This window comes from Oncorhynchus mykiss, chromosome 11, assembly GCF_013265735.2.
Source record: "Oncorhynchus mykiss isolate Arlee chromosome 11, USDA_OmykA_1.1, whole genome shotgun sequence".
Taxonomy (NCBI): Eukaryota; Metazoa; Chordata; class Actinopteri; order Salmoniformes; family Salmonidae; genus Oncorhynchus; species Oncorhynchus mykiss.
Window position 1 is genome coordinate 73,581,071 of NC_048575.1, and position 8,176 is coordinate 73,589,246.

Genomic DNA, 8,176 nt, shown 5'->3' on the forward strand with positions numbered 1-8,176 from the left:
CGCCACCGTTTCAGCTGAACGTGGGAGGGTTGATCCCCAATTGGGAACCAATATCTTAGACAGGTTAAATCATGAATTTACTGTGGTTAATCACATTTTTTTGGAAAGCTGAGTTCAATTTCACTAGCCACACCCAGGCCTAATTACTGCCAGACATGTTGAATCAAGAAATCACTTAAATAGAACCTGGCTGACAAAGTGAAGTAGGCCAAAAGATCTAAAAAAGCAAGACGTCATGCCGCGATTCAAAGAAATTCAGGAACAGATGAGAAACAAAGTAATTGACGTCTATCAGTCTGGAAAGCCATTTCTAAAGCTTTGGGACTCCAGCGAACCACGGTGGGAGCCATTATCCACAAATGGAGAACATTTGGAACAGTGTTGAACCTTCCCAGGAGTGGCCAGACTACCAAAATTACCCCAAGAGCGCAGCGATGACTCATTCAAGAGGTCACAAAAGAACCCACAACAACATCTAAAGAACTGCAGGCCTCACTTGCCTCAGTTAAGGTCAGTGGTCATGACTCAACCATAAGAAAGAGACTGGGCAAAATGGCATCCATGGCAGAGTTCCAAGGCGAAAACCACTGCTGACCATGAAGAACATAAAGGCTCGTCTCACTTTTGGCAAAAAACTTCTTGATGATCCCCAAGACTTTTGGGACAATATTCTATGGACTGACGAGACAAAAGTTGAACTTTCTGGAAGTAGTGCGTCCCGTTAAAGCTGGCGTAAAAGTAACACAGCATTTCAGAAAAAGAACATATACCAACAGTCAAATATGGTGGTGGTAGTGTGATGGTCTGGTCCTGGTTTGCTGCTTCAGGACCTGGACGACTTGCTGTGATTGATGGAACCATGAATTTTGCTCTCTACCAAAAAATCCTGAAGGAGAACGTCCGCCCATCCGTTTGTGACCTCAAGCTGAAGCGCACTTGGGTTCTGCAGCAGGACAATGAACACACCAGCAAGTCCACCTCTGAATGGCTTTATAAACAAGTCCGGAATCAGGTGCAACCAATGAGACAAAACAAACAGAAAAGGGGATCGGTGGCAGCTAGTAGACCGGCGACGACGACCGCCGAGCACCGCCCGAACAGGCAGGGGAGACACCTTCGGTGGGAGCTAGTAGACCGGTGACGACGACTGCCGAGCACCGCCCGAACAGGCAGGGGAGACACCTTCGGTGGGAGCTAGTAGACCGGCGACGACGACTGCCGAGCACCGCCCGAACAGGCAGGGGAGACACCTTTGGTGGCAGCTAGTAGACCGGCGACGACGACTGCCGAGCACCGCCTGAACAGGCAGGGGAGACACCTTTGGTGGCAGCTAGTAGACCGGCAACGACGACCGCCGAGCACTGCCCGAACAGGCAGGGGAGACACCTCTGGTGGCAGCTAGTAGACCGGCGACGACGACCGCCGAGCACCGCCCGAACAGGCAGGGGAGACACCTCTGGTGGCAGCTAGTAGACCGGCGACGACGACCGCCGAGCACCGCCCGAACAGGCAGGGGAGACACCTTCGGTGGGAGCTAGTAGACCGGCGACGACGACTGCCGAGCACCGCCCGAACAGGCAGGGGAGACACCTTTGGTGGCAGCTAGTAGACCGGCGACGACGACTGCCGAGCACCGCCTGAACAGGCAGGGGAGACACCTTTGGTGGCAGCTAGTAGACCGGCAACGACGACCGCCGAGCACTGCCCGAACAGGCAGGGGACACACCTTCGGTGGGAGCTAGTAGACCGGCGACGACGACCGCCGAGCACCGCCCGAACAGGCAGGGGAGACACCTCTGGTGGCAGCTAGTAGACCGGCGACGACGACCGCCGAGCACCGCCCGAACAGGCAGGGGAGACACCTCTGGTGGCAGCTAGTAGACCGGCGACGACGACCCCCGAGCACCGCCCGAACAGGCAGGGGAGACACTTTCGGTGGGAGTCGTGACAGAACCCAAAATAAATCACATTTGCAGCAAGTGCAAATACTTATACAAGCAACACATCTCTGTTTTTTGTTTAAATTACATTTCTCTTTCAGAAAGTTGGGAAATTTTCTATCACAAATAGCTCATTGTTTCCAGAATTTGGGAACAGTCTTGGAGAACCCAAGTTATTACTTGCCCCCCTGGCAGTCAGCTTCCTTCTAGCCATTCCTACTAATACCTACTTCCTGTGGTTGATGGTGACTGGAGCAGGCAGGACCGTAGCCTCGGAGTGCTTTGCTCTCGACATGACCGTGTCCGAAATCATCAACAGCTTGTTCACTGTGTTAGCCATCATTGCACACTTCATGCATGCGCCTGTGATTGTTGTGTACATTTATCAACTCTGGGGTTGTCTAATGAGCTTTGGCCATTCCCTGTTCCAGCTCTGTATCTGTATGGAGCGTTATCTAGCAGTGGTCCATCCTGTAACCTTCATGAGGTACCGACCCCTGAGGTACAAGGTGATGTGTTCTGGTCTGGCTGATGGATCTTGCTCAGCCAATGTGTTCATGACGTCCTGGATTTACTGTTGGTTTGTCTTGACTGAGGTTCTGGTTGTGTTCTCGATTAACCTTTTTCTGGGTTCTCGGAACCCTGGAGAAACTCTGGCCGGGGAAAGGGAAAAGGGACAGAGAGGGGGACGAATAACATGAAGATGAAAGCATTCTGGATCATTTTTATAATCTTGGTTTCTATGGTGGCATCCTACTTTCCCGTGTAGATATCAATCATTTTTATAATCTTGGTTTCTATGGTGGCATCCTACTTTCCCGTGTAGATATCAATCATTTTTATAATCTTGGTTTCTATGGTGGCATCCTACTTTCCCGTGTAGATATCAATCATTTTTATTTTAAACTCAATCTAAATTAACACCACCTTGTCCAGAACTATTGTTTACTCAATCTTTGTGTTGGGTGGGTTTGTGGGTTTTTGCAGCCCCTACTCTTCCTCCAGAGGGCTGGGAAACTACCCTGTATCAGACACGCCATTTACTTTATGCCTTTGATATTGTATTGCTTTATTGTACTTTGGGCTTCACTGTTACCCATTGCAATATACATAGGAGTGAATTGGATGCCCTTTGTCATATGCATAAAGTAATGTACGTATTTTTTTTATCTTACAAAATAAACGCCCAATATAATGTACATCTAGACAGATTCAATGAATGACTCTCCTTTAATCTCTCTCTTTGTACATACTTAAAAGAAAGTTTTTAATGTAGCAACAGCAGAACCAGAGCTTTGTGTTTGAGGAGAAAATGAAGAATCCCAAGTGACATAATGGAAGACCGTTGCTTCAAATAAACTGTAGCACTGTATGAAGTTGAAAGTCTTAGTTATGACCGCACTGAACATACCTGTCAAAAGTTTGGACACACCTACTCATTCAAGGGTTTTTCTTTATTTTTCTACATTGTAGAATAATAGTGAAGACATCAAAACTATGAAATAACACATATGGAATCATGTGGTAACCAAAAAAGTGTTAAACAAATCAAAACGTATTTTAGATTTTAGATTCTTTAAAGTAGCCACTCTTTGCCTTGATGACAGCTTTGCACACTCTTGGCAAAGTATTAGAATCCTTGTCTAACTTTCAGCAAAAGCTTTTGTAACTTCTCTCTCAATTCTTAATGTGCATCAATCTTGTTTTAGACTGGGACAGTTTCAGCTGCTACACTTGTTTTAGACCGGGACAGTTTCAGCTGCTACACTTGTTTTAGACTGGGACAGTTTCAGCTGCTACACTTGTTTTAGACTGGGACAGTTTCAGCTGCTACACTTGTTTTAGACCGGGACAGTTTCAGCTGCTACACTTGTTATAGACCGGGACAGTTTCAGCTGCTAAACTTGTTTTAGACCGGGACAGTTTCAGCTGCTACACTTGTTTTAGACCGGGACAGTTTCAGCTGCTACACTTGTTTTAGACCGGGACAGTTTCAGCTGCTACACTTGTTTTAGACCGGGACAGTTTCAGCTGCTACACTTGTTTTAGACCGGGACAGTTTCAGCTGCTACACTTGTTTTAGACCGGGACAGTTTCAGCTGCTACACTTGTTTTAGACCGGGACAGTTTCAGCTGCTACACTTGTTTTAGACCGGGACAGTTTCAGCTGCTACACTTGTTTTAGACCGGGACAGTTTCAGCTGCTACACTTGTTTTAGACCGGGACAGTTTCAGCTGCTACACTTGTTTTAGATCGGGACAGTTTCAGCTGCTACACTTGTTTTAGATCGGGACAGTTTCAGCTGCTACACTTGTTTTAGACCGGGACAGTTTCAGCTGCTACACTTGTTTTAGACCGGGACAGTTTCAGCTGCTACACTTCTTTTAGACTGGGACAGTTTCAGCTGCTACACTTGTTTTAGATGATGTGTTAAATTGCTTGGATCATACAAATCATTGTGCTGCCTTATTTATAAACTTTTCCAAGGACATCGATACTGTTGGCCATCACATTCTTATTCAATGGTTGACTGAAATAGGCCTGGATCAAACTTGTAATGTTCATCTGGTGACACTGTTATGTTTGCCATCACCCCAACTGTTGGCCAGGCTATGTTAGAGCTGCAATCTGACCTTGTTATCTTACAAAAATCCCTTTCTGAAAATGTTAGAGACCAGCCTCACAATAGCATACCACGTGTAACCCCTCCAGCTCAGGACTTCCACATCCGGCTTCTTCACCTGCGAGATTGTCTGAGACTAGCCACCCGGACAGCTGATGAAACTGTGGGTTTGCACAATGGAAGAATTTTTGCAAAAACTGCTAGAAATGGTCTCTGGGAAGCTCATCTCTGTGCTCGTCATCCTCACCAGGGTCTTGACCTGACTTCAGTTCGGCGTCGTAGCCGACTTCAATGAATCCCTGTGTCAACTGCAGATGGCAGACAGCGTATATGGCGACATGTGGGCAAGCGATTTGCTGATGTTAACGTGGTGAACAGAGTCCCTGATGGTGGCAGTGGGGTTATGGTATTGGATGGCATAAGCTACAGACAACGAACACAATTGCATTTTCAATCAATTGAAATTTTAATGCTCAGTGATACCGTGACAAGATCCTGCATGACATTCATCCACCACCATCACCTAATGTTTCCGCATGATAATGCACGGCCACATGTCGCAAGCATCTGTACACAATTCCTGATCGCTGAAAATGTCCCAGTTCTTCCATGATCTGCATACTTTTGTTACCCATTGAGCATGTTTGTGATGCTCTGGATTGACCTGTGCGGCAGCGTGTTCAAGTTCCCATCAATATCCAGAAACGTCACACAGACATTGAAGAAGAGTGGGACAACATTCCACAGGCCACAATCAACAGCCGTATTAACTCTATGAGAAGGAGATGTGGTGGTCACACCTGATTCTGACTGGTTTTCTGATCCATGCACCTACTTTTCTATTTTTTTGGGGGGGGGGGTATCTGTGACCAACAGATGCATATCTGTATTCCCAGTCATGTGAAATCCATAGATTAGGGCCTAAATAATTCATTTCAATTTATTGATTTCCTTATATAAACTGGAACCTAGTAAAATCTTTGAAATTGTTGCATTTTGAGTTTATAGTTCTGTTCAGTGCACAGGTTGTTCTGCAGTTTCTCCAGAATGTTTCAGATGGAATACATATTTATTCATTGGCTGGTTCTCCCGTTGATCTTGTTCCCGCCTACAAATATCTGGGCATTTGGATTGATAAAGACTTAATGTTAAAAAACATACAGATAAGCTAGTTGAAAAGCTAAGATTTAAAGTGGGATTATTTTTTAGAAATAGATCTGGCCTCTCCCTAAATAACAGGAAGCAGATTGTAAAGTTAACTTTCCTGCCAGTTCTTGGTTATGTTGTCACCATTTACCAGATTGCAGCTGCCATAACTCTTAAACCTTTGGATGCCGTCTACCATAGCGCCATTTGTTTTATCACTGGTGAAAGTTTGAAGACTCACCAATACTGTATCAAAAGGTTGTCTGGTCCTCATTAAAGTTCCGTAGTTCAATTCATTACTTCCTTTTGGTTTACAAAGCCCTACGAGACAGAAATACAGATGATACAGAACTACAGGCCGTACAGAATTTACAAGCCTTACAGAACTATAGGCCTTACAAAACTACAGGCCTTATACAGAACTACAGATCTTAAAGAACTACAGGCCTTACAGAACTATAGGCCTTACAGAACAACAGGTCTTACAGAACTACAGATCTTAAAGAACTACAGGCCTTACAGAAATACAGGCCTTACAGAACTACAGGCCTTACATACCTAAAGGCCTTACAGAACTACAGGCCTTACAGAACTACAGATCTTACAGAACTGCAGGCCTTACAGAACTATAGGCCTTACAAAACTACAGGCCTTACAGAACTATAGGCCTTCCAAAACTACGGGCCTTACAGAATAACAGGCCTTACAGAACTACAGAACGTACAGATCTACAGACCTACCAGTACTACAGGCCTTACAGAACTACATATTTTACAGAACTATTTGCCTTACAGAAATACAGGCCTTACAGGACTACAGATCTTACAGAACTATAGGCCTTACAAAACTACAGGCCTTACAGAACAATAGGCCTTACAAAACTACAGGCCTTACAGAACTACAGATTTTACAGAACTACAGGCTTTACAGAACTACAAGCCTTACAGAACTACAAATCTTACAGAAGCATAGGCCTTACAGAATAACAGGCCTTACAGAACTACAGGCCTCCCAGTACTGCAGGCCTTACAGAACTACATATTTTACAGAACTACAGGCCTTACAGGACTACAGATCTTACAGAACTACAGGCCTTACAGAACAACAGGCCTCCCAGAACTACAGGCCTTACAGAACTAATGGCCTTACAGAACTATAGGCCTAACAAACTACAGGCCTTACAGAACTGCAGGCCTTACAGAACTACAAGCCTTACAGAAATACAGATCTTACAGAACTGCAGGCCTTACAGAACTACAGATCTTACAGAACTACAGGCCTCACAAAACAATAGGCCTTACAGAACTACAGGCCTTACAGAACTACATATTTTACAGAACTATAGGCCTTACAGAACTACAGGTCTTACAGGACTACAGATCTTACAGAACTACAGGCCTTACAGAACAACAGGCCTCCCAGAACTACAGGCCTTACAGAACTACAGACCTTACAGAACTACAGGCCTTGCAGAACTACAAGCCTTACAGAACTACAGGCCTTACCAGACCACATGCCTTACAGAATTACAGATCTTACAAAACTACAGGCCTTACAGAACTACAAGCCTTACAGAACTACAGGCCTTACAGAACTACAGGCCTTACAGAACTATAGGCCTTACCAGACCACAGGCCTTACAGAATTACAGATCTTACAAAACTACAGGCCTTACAGAACTACAAGCCTTACAGAACTATAGGCCTTACAGAACTACAGAACTTACAGAACTATAGGCATTAAAGAACTACAGGCCTTACAGAACTACAAATCTTACAGAACTACATGCCTTACAAAACAACAGGCCTTAAAGAACTACAGATTCTACAGAACTACAGATCATACAGAACTACAGGCCTTACAAAACAACAGGCCTTACAGAACTACAGGTGTTAAAGAAAACAGGTCTTAAAGAATACAGGTCTAATTAGTAAGAGAGAATGTGGAATGAGGTTTTCCGGCTCTAGGTATGTTTTAGTTTTTCCAAGACAGCCAAGAAATCTAGCCAACAAAATGGGGCAGCCAACTTAATTTTGTCTGGTACCTTTATTGTACATGTCATCACAGAAGTCTGAACATACAGTGATCTTCACGTCCTCATATCAAACATTCATGTCCTATTTCCGGAGCAAAAACTCTGGGAGCCCCAAGTCTAGACATTCACTTAGGAATTGCACTTTGTCTGGAATTCAGCTAAGTCGTTAATAAATGCATATCGTTGAAGAATTCTTTGTTCATGTTTACGGGAAACCCCTTCCCTTGCCTCTGTGCTCTTTTTGTTGATTACACAATAATAACATTGAGAAGGGGAGATAATTCTTGCACCCAGTTGATTGAATTTAAAAATATATTGCAGGTACCTGTAATTATAACATGGAAATGTAACTTTTAAGATAACACCTTTAGATGTGTGATGCTCCCTTCTTTTTCCTCCATCTACCACTACTTTACTATCCAACCACTGTT